The sequence below is a fragment of the Bombyx mori genome, chromosome 8 (genome assembly GCF_030269925.1).
Source record: "Bombyx mori chromosome 8, ASM3026992v2".
Lineage (NCBI taxonomy): Eukaryota > Metazoa > Arthropoda > Insecta > Lepidoptera > Bombycidae > Bombyx > Bombyx mori.
The window spans coordinates 2,552,851-2,573,989 of record NC_085114.1 but is presented as its reverse complement, the minus strand read 5'-3'; the positions used below and the strand labels follow the sequence as shown (position 1 = coordinate 2,573,989).

Sequence of the window (21,139 nt, the reverse complement as noted above, 5' to 3'; positions counted from 1 at the left end):
AATGACAAGTCTAGTTTCGTAACCCGGTAATAATGTTATATCTAACAACGTTTGGCTACGGTTAAAGCAATTTTGTTTAAAGCGTATTTACATAGAATAGAGAATTGACGATATGGTATTTTTATTGTTGTAAAATTACCCATCTCTCAATGAAAGTCATCGTGTATAGTTTTTGAATGACTCCATTAGCAAAGATCCTTTCAATTTGTTAAGGATTTTTTTGTAAGCATTTTGCCGTTGCTCACAGTCAACAAACTTGTTAGCAATCTTTTGGCATTAGTGTGGATTATATTGAAGTAACAAACGGGTATATTGTCAAATTCAAATGAAATGAATGACTACTACTAAATCAAACCGAAATTACCACATCAAAACGTTCGTCTTAATAGTCGGTTCCAGTGGACCGTGCTAGGAATCCGAAAGTTCATTATGTGCATTGAAAACTGGCATGAAACACCGCACAATTGGCTTTGGCCACTGGTTATACGTGCCACATGCCAGAACCGCATTCGATTACGTGGTTTATGGGCACAATCCATGGTCGAACGAATGTTAGGTCGCCAATTTGTGGTCGTTAATGTTCTGTCGTAAAAAAATTGAAGTTCTTTGAACATAATGTTACGTTGGTTAGCACTTACCGAAAAATAGACAAAATTTAAATGTTGTTAATAGACAATAAGCGTTTTTGTAACAAAAAAACCTAATGTATTTGAAGACAATACGTTGTGATGAAATAAAATGGCCCAATCATCAAACAAGGACAATAAAAAAAATCTTTCATTAAAAGTGAGAATTGTTTTCCATTTACATTGGATAATTGTTCTCTAAACTCAAAACCCCATAGATACAAATACACTTGTACAGGATAATTTAACTACGAAATATTCAGAGGCAGACAGGAAACTCATTCGTCGGTAATTGAAGACCTCAGAACTAGTCGAACTCAAAACTTGGTCACGAATCCGAATGTTTACAATACGCTTTTGGTTTTGACCTGGATCCGACCCTGAGTTTAGGACCCATGGGAAAACGGAATGCTGCAGATTCCCAGAACGCCTCAGCTTGGCTCAGCCACTACTGTAATCGAACAAAACATCAGTTCTCTAACTTCGTTTTCCTTTGAGAATTGATTGTGTGACTCGCAATTTTGTTGTGTTGTTTGCCTAAATACATCGGGCTGATATTTGATTGGCTATTGAACGCCGATCTGTTCTGTACCATAATTAATATGTATTCATGTGTCAATATCAAACAGTAATTTACACGCTACTTTATAATCAACAGTACAAAATTTCTCAAAAGTCATTGAAGAAATTCCAGAGCTAGATGCATGTACCTATTTCGTTTTTTTTTTTACATTTTTATCTCGTTTATTAACAAAAAGTCAAATCAAAATAATTTAACATAACTCAACCCACACAGTAGAACAGATCTTCCAACGCGCTTGAAGGAGGCACAGTCCCCAAGATACTGGCTACGTTGCCTCGTTGGACAGCCAGACTCACTCTCTGTGCAAAGTACCAGCCAGCCTTAGCATCATGTGTAACCTCCTCCAAGCGTTTGGAGATTTCTGTTAAAAATTTCTTTGCTTTAGGGCTTTCTTTCGTTAATTTGTTTTTTTTTTTTGTACAATACAATTTTGTACAAATTTTCTACCCAAATGATTTGTACAGTTGTAAATGGAAAACGTTACTAATTGGAATTCTGCACAAATTAACGGGTAGTATACTATATGCAATGTAAACCATAAAATGTGTAATGGTTCGCTTGTCATACTCGAAAAATCTAAAACAATCATAGCATTGTACTGCTGTACATTCGAACAATAAGATCTTCTGTAAAATTGTATAAAGATTTTAAATATAAATATTTACGAACAAAATAATCGTACATCATTTTTTTTAAATTCATAGTGAATAGTATTGGAGCCAAGTGTAATTATTTTAAAATATAGAACAATAATTGTGCATATAGCATTACGGAAATAACAGAGTATGAACAGGAATATCTAGAAGAGGGAACAGGGAAGAAAATTTACGGTGGCAATACATACAATAACTTTGCTTGATTTAACTTAAGAATGTGACAAATTAATTAGTTTTAAACGCAAGTTAGGTATTTACATAAAATTATCTAATAAAATACTAAATATAATAATACGAAAAATACATGAAGCTCAGGATATATATATATAATCTTAATAAAAAAAATTATTGCTTAGTAGGGTGGCCGAGCTCACAGCCTACCTGGTGTTAAGTGGTTACTGGAGCCCATGCCTATTTCAGCCGTGAAGCTGTAATGCGTTTCGGCTTGAAGGACAGGGCAGCCGTTGTACTTTCACAAGTGAGACCTTAGAACTCATGTCTTAAGGTGGGTGGCGGCATTTACGTTGTAGATGTCTATGGGCTCCGGTAACCATTCAACATCAAGTGGGCCATGAGTTCGTCCACCCATCTAAACAATAAAAAAAAAAGATTTAACAAAACTGAATTATAAATTTCTGTTAACGGCTCGCCAAAACTTTTGGCCAAAAGCTTAACTAAATTTGAATCATATTTTTATACTTCACTGTAGTGAAGTGTAGTGTGAAGTGTAGTGTATTACACAATTTCAACCTTAAGAATGTATTTGCAAACAAGTAATAACGAAATCTACCTCCAATGTCATACGTATTCGCTAACTCCTAACAACTAGTTCGCTGAAGGCTAATAGTACATCACTGTTAATTGACTTTGGCGCTATTTCAAACGATCGTCTATTTGACAAATTGATCTTTCTAGACGCGCTAGTTTGACTGGATTTTTAGAATATTTAGAAGTACGTAAGTTAGGGTAAGGTCATTTTAGTAATTGACGATATGTGGTTAAATATGTCTAGTCTATTCAATTAGTAATTGAAGACATATCATAGATTTAGCTGAATAGATTAGACATAGATATATCTAATCTATTTAGCTAAACGAGAAACAGGAAAAAAAGGGACTTCCACCTTAGTCAAAGTTCCCAGTTAATCTTTATATCTATTTCTTATGTGCGTGTGTTTATCACTGAACTCCTCCTAAACGGCTGGACCGATTTTAATAAAATTTTCTGTGTACCTTCAGATGGACTTGAGAATGGTTTAGATTTACAAATCAGCCCGGCAGATGGCGCTACAGTCAATATCTAGGTTATTTATCTTTCCTAGAAATAATTTATATGGCAAAACAAGGTTTGCCGGGCCAGCTAGAAGTCATTTAAAATTGCTACACAATCTTATCTTTTTTTATTTTATCCTGAGCAGCAGTGAACTGTTGGCTTGTTTAGTGTTGCTATTAAGCATCGATGTGTGTAGTATTGGCGGGATAACTATGATTCCAATATGAGTAATATTGACATAATGTCTTAAGTAGAGCACCAAAAACTCAATAGGTGAGCCCAATTTTCAGTTTGAATTATACAGTAAGCGGTGAATCATACGCTAAGCAGTATTAATGAAGATAATTTAAAAACTTTGGCAAGCAGACATTCTAATAATAGATCATTACACTATTACACTAAAGAACTGAGTCTAAATATAGACATGTACGAAATATCATCGGCATGAACTCAGGTGAATGCAGACGGAAGCAGGTGCAGATTCAGAGCGCTGACTCATGTTTATATACGTAACTTTATATAATCATTGAAGCAACAATAACTTTTGTAACATATTTCTGTAAATTAGTTCTATACAGGGTGAAGTTTATTGTTGGGGGAACTCTTTACTGGTGGTAGGACCTCTTGTGAGTCCGCACGGGTACGTACTACCACCCGGCCTATTTCTGCCGTGAAGCAGTAATGCGTTTCGGTTGTGGGTGGCGCACTTACGTTGTATATGTCTATGGGCTCCAGTAACCATTTTACACCAGGTGGGCTCTGAACTCGTCCACCCATCTAAGCAATAAAAAAAAAGTTTCGAGAAATTTGATATGTAATAATAATATATGGCTAGTTGATTTGAAAGGTTTTATATACTGGTGGTAGGACGTCTTGTGAGTCCATACGGGTAGTTATATCTACCATGAAGCAGAAATGCACTTCGGCAGTCGTTGTATTAAATTTTTTTTTATGACAAGTTAGAACTCATATCTCAAGGTATGTGTCGGCATTTACGTTGTAGACGTCTATGGGCTCCGGTAAACAGTGAACCAGGTGGGCTGTGGACTCGTCTACCCACCTAAGAAATAAAAAACATAGAAAATATATGATTTATAGACCGATGGTTAGTTGAGCTGTTGGCCAAGTCGATTAGCATTCTATAAATTAAGTATAGATAAATAGTAATTAGCTGAGTCCACTATTCGACATGAGGTTAGTATCACTCGGACTGCTACCGTTATTTGTGCAAAAGCTTGTTGTCTCTCAAGTAATGATGCCGTGCTATCAATAGTTACTCAAATCAAATTACCACGGTGTCGGGGGAGTAAATCATCACTATCCATTTCCCTTACTTACTTATTCTACTGCGTCGTATAATGGAGCTTGTCAAGTATTTTTATTAGAGAGACCATGGTGTTTAGGTTTGAAGAATTAAGCGTCTGCCACAAATTATCAATAACCAGCTCTAGCAGAGATTTATGCTATTTTGTGTCATATATTTTAGAAGATCAGCATCTTTTTTTTTATTGCCCTTGTAGGCAGACGAGCATACGGCCCACGTGGTTACCGTCGCCCATGGACTTCAGCAATGCCAGGGGCAGAGCCAAGTCGCTGCCTACCGTTAAATAAATACCGTTATATATATAAAAATAATACCGTTAAAACCTAGAAATGCTTAAGAATTAAAAATTTAAAATACTCGAAATGTTGGAAATCGTGAATTTTAATAGATAATACAGAGTTCTAATATTTCATTTTCAAGGCAATACGAACGATCAGCAACAGAATTTTAATGGATACCATAAGTTGTATAAACCATTGAAAAATCTGAATCCAATTTCATAAAAAAATAACTTGATGATACTAATGGCCATATTCATTACGCATGTAAGGACTCTGGACTAAGTTAGCCTACTACAACTATTGTTGCTTTCTAAGCAGTGAATTATATACCTACCTCCACAAATAAGGTACTTCTACTTTTAGTGATAGAAGCATTAATCTCGCAGTGATTATTTGTTTTTTTTTTAAGAGATTTTATGACCTGGTAACTAAGACCTTTAAGTCATATTTTATTTTAATTTATATTCTTATTTTTATGAAGATGATTAATTTGAGACATTAATCAACTGGAATGAAATTAAATGAGATGATATGGGATGATATGGGATGAAATATAATTTCAGTAAAATGGTGGTCATTTACTGAGATTTTTCAGTTGACTTTTTGGAGGATTCCGAGAAGTTACGTCCAGTGGCTTTGTTTCATTTTCCCACATTTCAGCAGATATTAAACAGTTAATAAGCCACCGTTATTACACATTTAAACTTGAAGAAACACTAAATAGACAAAATAAAACAAATCACACAATTTCACTCCTCGCGATCCCGCCAAAAAAATGAAGTGTTACCATATCCAAAAACCATCTTTAAAAAAAAAACAATACGAGATTGGCATTTAAGTGTTTTTGTACACCAAAAGAATTAATATAACCTAACTTTCGTTTTAAATGTTGGAAAAAAATAAAAAAGCTGTCATTGTAGTTTTAATCAAAGCTAAATTAATTCCATTTTCGAATATAAAATTATACTCACCCACTATGTGAAAAAAGACGGCATCTTCTTTAAATACACTTCTGCACCTATTCTTCTCACTATGTGGCGGCGCACCTGAAATACGCCAAGACTGAATATTAATTTTGATATAAAAAATATGCCGCATATTTTCTTCAATCTTCTGGTCATTATGAAACATAGCCAATATAAAATTTAGTTTGGCTGGATGAACGCACGATGCGTTAATGAATTTTCAAGAACTAGAGGTCCCGCAGTAGTCGAAACTAGACTATAATTAATTGGAATTGTAAGTTTGTACACTATTATGATTGTATTTTCAAAGACTATTATACTTCTATAATCACAAATTTCGCCAAGACTACACTATAGAAAAATATTAATAAAGACAAACAATATTTAATCTATTTTCAATTTGACCACAAACGTCAAGAACAAAAGTTTGACAATAAATAAATAGTATGCATGCGTGTGTTTGTCAAATACATGGTAGGGTGTGTTTTCTTTATTGATTTAATGTATCTTTTTTGCATTATTTAAAAAAAATATTAGCGTTTTGCACTTCTTCTCTATATTCTCAATAAGTGTGGAAAATTTCATACTCCTCCGTCCGCGCAATTTTCGTAAGAAGGGATACAAAGTTTTTGCTTCACGTATTATTTTCAAGAATTAGAGGCTTCATAGGGTAGTCTGATAAATTAATTCAGGCAGCCTTATTGCTAACAGCCATATCTGGAACTGCTCCCATACAAAATCAACGGAGAAATAAAAATAAATTGATACCGATTTGAACTCCTTAGTTAATCGAGTGAAATAATAACAAAACTTTTTCAAGCGCACATAAAGGATATAGGTTTACTTTTGCGTAACTGTGCTATAGCATGTGTGTGGAATAGGAAAAAATGTCTGTCTATGAGTTTCAGTGAGACCCAACCCGGTTGTAAGCACCCGAAATTTGTGCATTTTTGACACCGATCCTTTTGGGCAGCCCATATGAAAACATGATGTTAAAGTGTAAGTTAGGCGTTGGGGTGTGGTTGCTTAAGAATCCAGTAGGCCAGACTCGATGGTGCAGGAATTATTCTGACTGCTGTACCAAGGGTACAGGTTTCGATCCCCATACTGCCAAAGATCATGTGATGAACAAGTCTGTTTGCTCCTTCCTTGTCCGGATGTTTAAGAGATTTATACACGTATCCCCTGAACGTATTTAAGTACGTACATATAACCATCTCTAGTACCCATATTATAGGGAATCCCCGGTTGGGGCCAGATGACTATGTGTAACCTGTCCACTGTTATTATTTTATTCTCAAAAACAATCCTAATTACGGTTTTAATGATAAAGATAGAACGAAAAGAAAAGAAACGCAGGTTAATTATTTTTTTCGAGATGCAGCAAGCTTGTAATTCCCATTAAAATTCCCATGGGGTAGTATGGCGAAGTCCTTTTATTAACTGCCTATACCGATCTCTCGTCTAAGGTAAGATATTACATATCACAATATACATATATTACGTAAGTGTTGTATATCGTTACGTATGTACATGGCTTTAGTAACGTAACCAGTGACTGAACGCCGCTGAACCTGGATTAACGTAAAGCCATTTAATGTATGCTTGTTTGACACGCTTAAAGTTTGGACTTGGCCAATTTTCGGAGAGTGAATGAATGAATGAAATATTATTGTCGCTTTTAGTCATGGTTTTTTTATATATTGCAAATCAAAAAGAAACCCGAGGTCGTTGTCTTGATTTAGTTTTGAGTTGCGCGTATTACCTTTGTAAGATTTTTTAAACTCTAGAGCCTGTTTTTGTTTCTCAACTAACCAACACTACTTTTTTTAAATATTGATTTCAGAAAACGGACGGTTAGCATGGTATGGACATGTGATGCGCAGAGAGGAGATTCATGTGACTAGGAGATGTACGGAAATGGTAGTGCAAGGTAGTGTAAGGTCGACAGATGAACACATGGATGGAGTGTGTAAATAACGATATGAGAGATTGAGGAGTGAGTGTTGAAATGACGGCTGATAGAAGAGAATGGAATAGAAAAATACGCTGTGTCGACCCTACTTAGTGTGATAAGGTGGAAACAAAGAAGAAGAAGAAGAAAATCACGAAAATAAGTTTTGTAACTTCACGAATTCAAGTCGAACAAACCTCAGGACGCTATCAGTTATTTCTGCTATAATTAAAGCGTAAAATTCAATAATAAATTTTACCAAACAAAGATACGGTAGATAGCAAAATATCTAAATATCTACTAATAACAGGAAGTCGTCGTGGCCTAAAGGACAACTGAAGGATTAGTATAAAGCAATGCGATTGTAACGGATTCGAATCCCTCAGGCACATACTAACTTTCATAATGAAATACGTACTTAAAATATATTCATGAATTACTTCCACGTTGAACGAATAAGATCGTGTAATAAAAATTATAAACGGTTTTTTTTTTATTTCTATAATTGCTGGAAGTAGGCCGTCTTTTCAGACCGCACCTAAAGGAACCAGCATCCTACCTATTTCAACTGGGAACAAATGCACTGAGAGTTAGTAACTCATGGTTCAAGTCCATTATCTACCATGTTGATGTCTAAGGGCTCCATTTAACCAATTAAAATCAGATGGGTCAGTAAAAAATAAAGCGTCTTAGTCATACGAAAATTGTAAAGTTTTTCAAAACTTTAGAAACCATTAAATGAATATAGTTGTAAACGCGAGACTAAATGGTAAAACTACGGTATGAAATGGTGGTAGGACTTCTTGTGAGTCCGCATGGGTGGGTACCACCACCCTGCCTATTTCCGCCGTGAAGCAGCAATGCGCTTCGGTTTGAAGGGTGGGGTAGCCGTTGTAACTATACTGAGACTTTAGAACTTATATTTCAAGGTGGCTGGCGCATTTACCTTGTAGATGTCTATGGGTAACCACTTAACACCAGGTGGGCTGTGAGCTCGTCCAGCCATCTAACCAATAAAAAAAAGCAGTTTTAATTTTATCTGAGACTCGCGAAAGCTGAAGAAAATACGACATCTTACTATTTGTCTGCGATTTGGATCTTCTGGATCTTCTTCTACTACTTGCTACTTACTTCTTGGTCAGTTATTTACGCGACGAGAGAATCTCAACGCACAATCGTTATTTTAGCTCAAGTTCAAAGGTTACGGAGTAACATTAGACGCAATTTATTACGACTGGCAATTTAAATGTATTTAACATGAAGGTAAATGTTTAAGCCGCGCGATTAAAAACGATAATTACCTATGATCATTAAGTAAGTGTTTTAGAGTTACTGAACAACATAATTAACAGTTTTGCGTTCCTCTGAAATGTAGGACAGTGATGATACAATCAATTTGAAACTTCTACCATAAAAAGGGTTCCTCATCCGTGACGTATAACTAAATTAATTAATTAATTAAACCAGTAACTGACCGATGCTGGCATTACGATCTCAAAAATAGATTAAAAACGTTTCTTTTAAATTATTTCACTTAATAAATCTATGAATTAAGTATTACAAAAAAAAACACCACATGGCATCAGATTAATGTCACTCAACACTGGCTTTATGAACACAGTTTCTTTAAGCACATCACAAACCATATTTAAAAAAAAAACTGCACTTATTTCTAAATTTGAAACTGTCCATCTTCAATTTGTTTTATTTTACTTTTTGTTCCTAAAACTATTCTGAATTCGAAATCTGAAAACACCCGTACCGTTTCAAGTATTATTTAAAAAAAAAATAATTTATCATAACTGTTTAATTCCATTAAGAATCTCGAATTTAAACTGTTTTTAGTTAACATTTAAATTCACGTAACTTTAGTGAAGTCTATTTCTAAATTCGAATTTTGAAATGCACCATCCATTACGAGCCGTTTTTTTTTCGTTTTTTTTTTTTTTGATACTTTCGTCACAAAATTTCATAATTGCCTCAAAATTTAATCGTTGGCTTAAAACTAGTATCTGTTACAGTTTTCAAACTTACGTTTGTGCGCTCGCCTAGCACAACGAAACTAATGCGGTACTGACTGACTGTGTTATACGTTAGCTGAAATCTAAAAAAAGACGAGGAGAACTCACTCACACGAAGAGCGCATTTAGATATCAGAAGTGCTTTTATACGTCCGCTGTCATTGAATCCTGTTTTTTTATGATAATTTGCAAAGGTGTTAATAATCTAATGACAATAGAGTTCAAAATCGCGTGACGTGTTCGAGAAATGTTGGTTGTTACGTGACATTACGTAGAAAGTTGTTCGAAGATGAAATTAAAATTTTCATACATTCAACATTTGAGATATATATTTTTTTATTGCCCTTGTAGTCAGTCGAGCTTACGACCCACCTGATGGTGAGTGGTTACCGTCGCCCATGGACTTCAGCAAGGCCAGGGGCAGAGCCAAGCCGCTGCCTGCTTTAGAAATATTAAGAAAGTTTTTGTAAATAACAAGAATGTTCTATGTACCTATAGACTATTTAAGAAGCACCTTTCTTGATGTGGCGTTTAAAGGGTTGGGCAGTTAAACAGTAAAATGATCGACTTCATGTTGACCACGGACTCTTGACAGCGTAAGCAGCGGAAACCACTGCTGTAAGTTATTAGCCAGTACTATGGAATATAACTACTTATGTGACGTCACTTAACTAATTTTAGCCACGCAAAAATTCAAATCATTCAGTTACACGCAACATTAATAACAACACGTTTTCGCGTCTATTTCCAGCCACCTCATGTTAAGGGCGATGCGTCTGTATTTTTACGAATGAACGATTGTGAACCTTATCCGCATTGGAATAAGCTCGTCGAGACAAGGAAGAGTTTGATGCCGATCACAGACTGAACTATTTGACATTTGAGGAGTTATTCGGTTCACCGTGATTCAGTGATCACACAATCCAACCAATCGTATCGGCTAAAAATTGTCATTTAGTATTAAAGCTTATTTGCTGTTATATCCATAGAGGGTAATACCTGATCGCCGTATCTGACATCTTTGAACGAACTTTGAAGAGTCCAAAGTTGCAGGCGGCGACTTAACTGCGCCCTTGGTATTTTTGATGGCGGGCCGTATGCTCACTTGCCTTCGAAATATAAATTAACTGAACTAGAAATTAATTGTTGTGCTTTCCACAACTTTTTTTATTTCATGTGGACGAGCTCACGGCCCACCCGATGTTAAGTGGTTACTGGAGCCCGTAGATATCTACAACGTAAATGCCGCCACTTACCTTGAGATATGAGTTCTAAGGTCTCAGTATAGTTACAACGGCTGCCCTACCCTTCAAACCGAAACGCATTACTGCTTCACGGCAGAAATAGGCGGGGTGGTGGTACCTACCCGCGCGGACTCACAAGAGGTCCTACCACCACTAGTAAATTAAAGTAATTTGAAGGGTGGGTTACGACTGTTTTACATTATCGGAATATACCGCTGAACTTACAAAAGTTCGCCAAACTAAGTCTTCTCAGTCACACAAAATAAATGCATATTTATTTATTTGAATTCAGAACGTTAAATAAATTGCGAATTTCTATAATATTTTTGGAGCAAATTTAGCGATTGCTGTAAATTATTTTAAATTAATCACAAACAATTTGAATATTCAAAATTTTCGCTGGAACTTTGAATTTGGACTTCGTTTACATCAATGCTAAGTACCTCGTTTCGTATAATTTTTTCATGAAAAGTTTTAAGATTTTTTTTTTTTTACACATTTTAGTTTAAAACAATTTTTTGTTTGTTTTGTTTTTTTGTTTTAAAAAACGCAGACCGTTGTTGAACTTAAGCACATAAATGTATGAAATATTCCATTCTTAAGCGATTCTTAGATCATTCTTAAAGATTTTCTCTCGCCACCTACCACCCACTTGATGGTACTATGACAAAGAGTTTCAAGAGACGGTCATCTTCAACACAAAGAAGCAAACATACAAGCACGTATTTAAAAAAAATATTGGGCCATGAAGAATCAAAATAATCAATTTCAACTTCTAAGCATTTACCAAATTAAGTGAAGATTACTAGTGAAGCCCAATCAGGCTTGGCTTTAACTATGACTAGTAATAATTGCAAGAAATATTTTTATAGAATTTCCAAATAATGAAAAAATAAAAATAACGGCACGACAAACAAAAAATCAGACAAATCGACTGAATATTTCTCAAGCGAAAATACGTCATACGCATAGATTTTTTTTATTGATTCATATGTTATGTGTGGCAGTGTCACTACGAATATATATATTATGTAGTATAACCTTTTTGCAAGAAGTAATAAATGAAATCGGCATGTGTTTTGGAAGCCTGAGCCCAGAGTGGTTTGCGGCAGCGTTAGGCATAATACTGGTATTAAATGCAAAGGTTTGCCTTAATAGTAGGGTTAAATGAGATATTTTGTGTTTTATTTTGAATTTTAGGATGTTTCTAACAATATTCTTGGTACTAGTTCTTATTCGAAATAACCAAACTAAAATACGTTCAATTTAAATATAAGACAAATGAATAAACGAATTAACTAAAATACAAGCGAAACTTTTAAGTTGAAAGCTTATCCTACCCACAAATCTGCAAAAAGCTTCTAACTGGGAGCTTATCAATGAGTTATGAATGCTAGACTGAATAGAGATTAACTTCGTAGCTACTTCGCAGCGCCGTGATGGATGGCGTTTCGCATCCGACAAGATAACTTTTGTAGTATTTGACCCTACATTATATCGTTTGATATGTTTTAAAAGTTATATTACGTAGATTCGAAAGGGTATAAGCCGATAAGAATTCGGTGAATTTGACTTCACGCGATGGTGTAATAATATTGTAGATACAACGGGAGAGGTTCTTTAGCGATCTATTGAACTCGCGCGGGTCAGAAGTGAATGGATACAAATTATATGTATATGATCACGATCCTCATTAGTGAGGTAACGAAAAAGATAGTCTTTTTTTATTTTATTTTATTCCTTAGATGGGTGGACGAGCTCACAGCCCACCTGGTGTTAAGTGGTTACTGGAGCCCATAGACATCTACAACGTAAATGCGTCAACCACCTTGAGATATAAGTTTTAAGATCTCAGTATAGTTACAACGGCTGCCCTACCCTTCAGACCGAAACGCATTACTGCTTCACGGCAGAAAAAGAGAGGGCCGTGGTACCTACCCAGAAATAGACAGGACGGTAAATTATTCGTCTTAAGTCTTTCGTCTTCTTCTTAGTCTTTCTAAAGCGAGTTAATTCGTTTTGGAAGTTAAGGTATCCGGTCACTATTTTGAGCCCAGTGAAAGAGAAACTCATCTGTTTGTTAAATGAAAAAAAATAACGAGAAAGGGGCGTGAAAATTAACATCTAATATATAAAATTCTCGTGTCACAATGTTCGTTCCCATACTCCTCCGAAACCGCTTGACCGATTCTCATGAAATTTTTTATGCATATTCAGTAAGCCTGAGAATCGGCTACTATCTATTTTTCATACCCTTAAGTGATTAGGGTTGTCCACCCCTAACATTTTTTTTTTATTTGGACTTTTTTTTGTTATAATGAGGTATTATGTGATTGAATGAGGTTTTCTTATTTTTATTATATATTCCCTCTTCGTTCACAGCACTACATACCTCTTTCACTCATTTACCACATCCTTACACACTTACAATAAGTTAGTTTTTTTTTCTACACTAGAAATTCCCTAGAAATCTTATATATGGCAAAACAATGTTTGCCGGGTCAGCTAGTCTCTATATATAAAAATGAATTGCTGCTCGTTAGTCTCGCTAAAACTCGAAAACGGATGGACCGATTTGGCTAATTTTGATCTTGAATTATTTGTGGAAGTCCAGAGAATGTTTAAAAGGTAGATAAATATGAAAATGCTCGGAATTAAATTAAAATAACAATTTTGTTTCCCCTTTGATGTCCCCCGTCGGACGGATTCTTTTGTTAGTTTTAAGTTTAATTTATACAATAGTTTAGGTCTTTTATTTATCGATTGAGGCACTACGAAGTCTGCCAGGTCAGCTAGTTACAATTAAAAAATTTGATTGTCGCTTTCACGCAGACGTAAATTAAAATTCACAAAAAGCTAACACGAAAATCTAATTCAACCTTCGCCCTCAAAAATCAGTATGCCTTTATAAGTATGAGAACTCCCGAAAATAGGTCACACGTTGAAAAGGGCGCATGCTTCGTGTCTGAATTAATTTTTAGGGTCCAAAAGATTTATTTAATTCCCTTTGAGAGTTAATTTTCGTTTTCGCTCCGGAGGTCTTAATTAGGTTTTTTTTAATGCTTCGACGATTTTTAGTAAATAATGTTTACGGTTTCAATGTTCAGTGCGAAATGTTTCTCACCTAATTCCCTGTTTAATTCTTACGTCAAACATTGATGGTAAAACACCATTTTATTTTGATACGTGAACTAGAGGTGCATGAGTAAATGGGAGGGCTCTGAGAAATTGTTCGTGTTGATCCCTTCATGCACCTCCTGAGATCGGAGCAGAGTTCATCCTTACTATCTGGAAACGCCGCGTTCATACGTAGTGCTATACCAGATATTTTTTGCGAAGCACCATCCAGCTTTGGGATCAACTCCCATGCACGGTGTGTCCTGAATGCTATGACACGACCATCTTCAAACAGAGTTTGTCATTATTGACATCCACAAGTGACAGTAATCATTCACCATCAAATGGGCCGAATACTCGATCGTCTGCCCACAAAGGGAATAAGCAAACATGTAAATAAAATATTGAACTATATTACGATTTACTCGCTAGAGTAATTTCCTAAGCCATAGACATAATGCAAAGCCGTCACTAACCTTCAGATATGAATTCCAAGTCTCAATTGTATTATAATACGGCTATACAATCTTCCAAACAGACTTGCCCGGGACACCGGTGCGTCGAGGATATCCTTGCTGTGTTGGGTGCTGTGCGGTCAGTGATCCTACGCGAGTGTGTTTCTATCTGCCGTCACGGTAACGTTCCCAGCAGCACAGACGAGGGACCCGGGAACGTGTGAGTAGATCGACACTCTCAAATCCTAACATTTGTTAATTGCGGGTAGGTGCCGTTCATACCTGTAAAGCTGCGTGCTCACTTTATTCTGAGATTTTTTTTATTTATTGCTTAGATGGGTGGACGATCTCACAGCCCACCTGGTCTTAAGTGGTTACTGGAGCTCATAGACATCCACAACGTAAATGCGCAACCCACCTTGAGATATAAGTTCTAAGGTCTCAAGAATAGTTACAACGGCTGCCCCGCCCTTCAAACCGAAACGCATCACTGCTGCACGGCAGAAATAGGCAGGGTAGTGGCACCCGCGCGGACTCACAAGAGGTCCTACCACCAGTAAACTCACAAGAAGTCCTACCACCAGTAAAATTGAGTTACGTTAGCGTCACTGAGTCTGGCCACCAGCGTCCGTTCCCAGTCCTCCCCTACCCTTCGGGGTTAGGAGGGGCTGAATTCTAAGCCCGAACTGGCAGTCCGATCGGTATAGGCTAGAGTACATGGGTGTAGGTGCCTTAGTTAGCTAGTTTAGATTAGTGTAGATAATAGTTTTTAGTTAGTTTAGTTACCACCCCCGTAGTCTCAATTTAACCTAGTTCTGATAAATTATAATAATAAAAATTTCAATTAAAATTAATTCACTTTAAATTATTAGTCTGCTCCTAGCTTTACAACAATCCCTTATCGCATCACCTGTTTTGTCACATCTATAGCCAATAGGAATCGTTGTTTTATTTTAAATCGAAATAAAACACATTCCTTCTTCCAAATTACAGAATTCCGCCATATCTACCCTCTTTTACTTTAATATTTTTAAATTTCAATACATCTATATATTAAATACGCGAAGCAAAAACTTCGTATCCCTTTTTACGAAAATTGCGCGGACGGAGGAGTATGGAATTTTGCCACACTTATAGAGAATATAGAGAAGAAGTGCACAATGCTAATATTTTTTTGAAATAATGCATAAAAGATACATTAAATCAATAAAGAAAACATTACACCCACTACATACCGTGTATTTGACGCACACACGCATGCATACTATTTATTGTCAAACTTTTGTTCTTGACGTCTGTTGTCAATTTGAGATTAAATTAATATTGTTTGTCTTTGTTAATGTTTTTTATAGTGTAGTCTTGGCGAAATTTGTGATTATAGAAGTATAAAATACAATCATAATAGTGTACAAACTTACAATTCCAATTAATTATAGTCAAATTTCGACTACTGCGGGACCTCTAGTTTCATTTTAATTTAGCTACGTAATCCGACTGACGACAGCCCATAGATTGTAAGCTTAACTTTACGTTTTATACTTAGTAAAGGGTGTTTCAGAATGTTTTTCGTTTTTGAATTGATTACTCGTTACTGACATATTATGATCCGGACTTTTTTGGCTACAGAAATGCAAAACCATTATGGCTACAACCGCAACACCTTTTTCCAGCAAGATGGAGCCAATTCTCATATTACAAATGACTCATTAGCTGCTCTTCAAGATTATTCCCTGGAAGAGTACCACCGCCCTTCCTATTTCTACCGTGAAGCAGTAATGCGTTTCGGTTTGAAGGGTGGGCAGCCGTTGTAACTATACTTGGCATCTTAGAACTTATATCTCAAGGTGGGTGGCGCATTTACGTTGTAGATGTCCATGGGCTCCTGTAACCACTGAACACCAGGTGGGCTGTGAGCTCGTCCACCTATCTAAGCAATAAAAAAAATAGTGATAAGTCGCCGAGGAGACATCAACTGGCCACCGAGGAGCCCTGATTTAACGCCTGCTGATTTTTTCCTATGGGGCTACCTAAAAAGTAAAGTTTACAATCTATTGCCACCAAACCTGAATGTTTTGAAGCAAAGAATCACGGAAGAAATCAACTCTTATTCCAAGAGCGATGCTCCAACGAGCGATTGTAAATTTTAGCTCCAGGTTAAATGAGTGCGAACAAGTAAATGGTGCGCATTTGTGGTTTTTCATACGGTTGTATTTTTTTTTTTTTCATAAGTAAATTTCAAGAACTGTTCTTTAATTTAACAATAAATAAAACGAGTTTTAATAAATATTATTGTTTTTTATTTAACATCTAAAAACGAAAAACATTCTGAGACACCCGTTAGTTATTGATTGTATTTATAAGCTTGAGGGTAGACATTATCTTGTTGAACACCAAGTAGAACGAAGTCACTTTTTGATTCCTGATTTAATCAACAATATGTTATCTTAACAATTCACTTTAACACTTGTCCAACCTTAACCAGTACGTACAACAGTCACTGTATCACACAACGTAACAAGGATATAGTAAGTGCACCGGGCAAACGCAGTCCAACGAATGTCCATTGCGAGGCACGTACCGCCTTTTTATACTGGCCGGCGCAGCTGGCTTATTTATGAGTCACTTCTGTTGCACCTGTTGTTTACGAGTCGAACGACACGGCCGGCGCACCTGGCTTGTGTGAGTCACTCCTATTGCACGTGCTTAACAGAAATATCGTTAACGCCGTCATATTTATTTATATCTTTAGTGACCGATGTATCTTATTGTTGTTTGTTTGTCTTGTTTGTTCGTGAAAGAGCTGATGTTAAGTTAATAATATCAGTAATTTCCAAATTGTTCTTTGTTTGTTGAAAGAGGGCCTGCGCAGTGTCACCGCTGCTAGGCCTTTGGTCATGCCTCCACCAACTGCCACCGTGCGGTCCGCTGTATACGATGTGCCGGAGAGCACGTGGTAGTGAACTGCCCGAGGCCGAGTGACGGCCCATTTACGTGTGCCAACTGCGGCAAGGACCACGCAGCCGTCGACCGACGGTGCGCGATCTACCGTAGGAATGTCAAGTCGATGGGGTTAACCGTTCCCCCTCCGATACCACTGGTTCTCCAACCAAGGAACACCCCAGCTCCTACTTCTATTCCCACTTCCGCACTCCCAACAACCTCTAAGGAGAAGGGAAAGTTTTCCCTTCCTCCGCCCCGACCCCCACATACTACCATGCACGTGGAGGCCGAAGCCACAGCGGCAACGCTAATGGCCGAAGTCAATCCACCACGTACATTGAGGGCTCCTCATCCCATTCCTCGCGTCGCATTCGCCCCAGCCCCCACTATCACAAACCTGCCAGGCATCGGTAAAAGCAAAAAAAAAAAAAAAAGGCCTTAAGAGCACAGGCTGCATTCGTTGTAGCAGCCCACTCCAGCTCACAACCTTTAACTTCAGCCCCTCAGACAATGGAGACTGAGGCGATGGAGATAAGGGAATCAACCTCCCCTAGACGTCCACTAATTATGGAAGGCCCACAAGCCTCAGCGGGTCCCAATCAGACTTGTCCTCCGCAACCACCCCACCCACAGAGCCAGCGGCGTAGCGGCCGCCAGGACTCGCATCCTGGCGGTTTCGCTGCCTAGCTGCTGACCTTGTGGGAGACGTCGTCCGAGGTGATCTCCGGAGTGATCGTCTTCCGGTACGCGGTCACCACTCAAGAACTTTCTGGCCACAACGGCCATCCGTTTCACGAACAATGTGCCCTGCCCACCGTTACTTCAAGGTCGCAATCCTTTGGGCTATGTCGGCTACCATAGTTTTCCTGCGGATCTCCTCATTTCTGATCTGAGCATAACCCTCTCCATTACTTTTTGGGTGATTTTGAGCCTTCTCATGTAAGGAGGGTCTTACATGAAACTAGTGTTTTACACTAACACACTTAACCCCGCAATTTAATAGACTTGTCATTTTATCTCAAGATAAAAACATGTCATTGTGTACAATTCACACGTGGTAAAAGTGAAAACTTCAAAAATTTTGGCTTCAAGATAATGAGACGAATCTAAAATTTCGGGAAGAGCATAATTGTAACTGCAATCTTATTAATGATCATAGTGATACAAAGTTTAATAATTATTTTAAATTTTATTCGTATATACATATTACATAGATTTATTCAGAATGTATTGAGTACGAATATTAGGTACGAAGCAGAGCACACAGAGAACCACGAATATAAGAAACACTGCATAATGCTTCATATCTCATTTTCTCCCACGTAAAATCTTATGAATTTATATGTATGTCTCTTTTTACTGTCGCTTTTTCGTTTCATCGACTATCAAATCACAACGATGCTAAAAAAAAATCGGTTGTCTGTAAAGTCGGTTTACTGACGATAGTTGAACGTGACAACGTCATAAAAAAATACTGATGGAATTTGATAGATATTTTGTATGGACAATCGACACCACATTCACTTTTCACTGAACTTCATACTTGACGAAAACATTTAAATGTATTATTGTATAGCAGCTGTCAACGCGGATGCATCGCTCACTCAAGTAGGAGAGAGACAGATGTCGAACGCTGCCGAACGCGTAGGCCGATTGTGCCTCTTTGTCGCTCGTTGCGCGCTCTCGCTTGCACTTCAAGCCTTAAATGGAACGCCTCAATGAGTCATGTTTTTTCGTGCATGCAGCCGGCTCCATCGAATTATAAGACGTTGTCACGTCAAAAAGTTTTCACTTCAAAAATCACTAGTTTCACGTAAAACCCTTCAATTCCTCAATGTAATAATAGCCTTGGCAATTTTTCTCAAGATCGTTCACTGTTTTGGATTTTTATACAACTCAAAGTGTAGACAGTAATGATTACGGAGGTTAGTTAAGTTTGCATTTTTTATGGTCATTACTGACGGGTGGGTGGACGAGTTTACAGCCCACCTGGTGTGAAGTGGTTACTGGAGCCCATAGACATCCACAACGTAAATGCGCCACCCACCTTGAGATATAAGTTCTAAGGTCTCACGTATGGTTACAACGGCTGCCCCACCCTTCAAACCTAAACGCATTACTGCTTCACGGCAGAAATAGGCAGGGTGGTGGTACCCACTCGCGCGGACTCAAAATATGTATTCATGGTAGAAAAGTCAACATTCATTTCACAATTGGAACAACCCATCCATAAACCAAAGGATTATTAAAAATTTTCAAACTTAAAATGTTTGCAAGATCTTTTACTTTTTCATTTTATGATAACGTAAACAATCTCATATTTCATCGCACAAGAACGCGTAATATTTTGTAGAATTCGAGTTAAATAAAACGAATTTTTTGAGTGCTTTCGCTAAATAGAATAGTGATGGGACACGGTTATTAATATTCGGGAATGATTTTGACTTTGATTAAAAATATGATGTGATAGAATGAGCAAATTTTATGGCTAGGAAGACATTGTGCTGCAAGATGATTTTACTATAATAAATCGTTTTTTTTTTAATAGAAATTTAGTAGTATTGATGCTATGCTATGAATAGCTAAAAGTTAATTTCCAACTGAATGGGTTGCACATTTTTAATTCGTAAAAGCTTTCTCATCGTAGCATCGTATGCGTTTCTCATCTCCTCAGTATGTTACTACTATTTACCCTAATTCCAGATGACAATGGCCAGCTTGTATGCCTGGAACTGCTAATCTGTGGATGACGGTGACAAATAATCTTCGTTTCGGCCGTAATTTCATCTACTTAACGGAAATTAAAAACTCTGTGGATTAGTTGTATTCCTGCCAAGTTTTATTTTTATTTTTTCATTGCCCTTGTAGGCAGACGAGCATACGGCCCACCTGATGGTGAGTGGTTACCGTCGCCCATGGACTTCAGCAATGTTAGGGGCAGAGCCAAGCCGCCGCCTACCGCTTAATACTCTCCACAAGCCTCGTTTGAAGAAGGACATGACATAGCGCTCGGGAAACACCGTGGAGGGGAGTTTATTCCATAGCCGGATTGTACGTGGCAAAAAAGATCTCTGGAAACGCACTGTGGATGACCGCAGTGGCTCCAGGTAGTATGGATGAACTCTATTCCGGTGGCGGGCGGTGCGATGGTAAAAACGAGATGCCGGTATCATCTCGAACAATTCCTCAGAACACAGTTTTCTCTCTCCCACCAATTCTTCTTAAACCTGGTGTTGTTTGGGCGGATTAAGAAACTGAATTATTTAATCATATCCTCTGTTATATTTGGAAGTGTTGGATAGAGAAAATGCATTATATCCGCTAATAGAGTACACAAATGTCTGGGATTGAGATGATGTATACCGTCATATGCGACTTGACACATAGTTGATCTCCGTCTATCTTATCTTGTGAGTTCATATGGGTAGGTATCACCCTGGTTATGACTTCTGCGAAGCAGTAATGCGTTCAGGTATCAATATGGGTTGGAATGGCTCATCACGTTGTCATGTCTATGCACTTAAAAGCAGATTCGTCGTAAACTCGACAACATGTCTAATGCTATTTAACAAAATTAGGTAAGTTGCGTTTTATGCTAATTAAAAATGTCCAGATCCAAATTCGCGCGACTGTTATAATCCGCGCAAAAGGAAACTGTAACATAAACATTCTTCCATATCATTAGCATTAGTGAATTGCAC

The 21,139-nt window shown here is 37.3% G+C and overlaps 1 protein-coding gene across 5 annotated transcripts in view; it reads right to left on the bottom strand.

Annotated features, from left to right (window-relative positions):
* The window catches only part of LOC101745812 (RING finger protein nhl-1), a 122,180-nt gene extending 107,432 nt beyond the window's left edge, over window positions 1–14,748 (bottom strand). For 2 of the 5 annotated variants that reach the window (XM_038012398.2, XM_012689564.4), the window contains exons 1-2: window positions 9,696–9,838; window positions 5,714–5,788 (exon numbers count right to left, since the gene is read on the bottom strand). The gene's annotated coding sequence lies outside the window, so the exon portion shown is untranslated. Of the gene's footprint in view, window positions 1–3,848; window positions 3,915–5,713; window positions 5,789–9,695; window positions 9,839–14,519 lie in introns of those variants that run through there. The other 3 variants (XM_062669646.1, XM_038012399.2, XM_062669647.1) reach the window with 3 other exon arrangements.
* Between the last annotated feature and the right edge of the window lie 6,391 nt (window positions 14,749–21,139).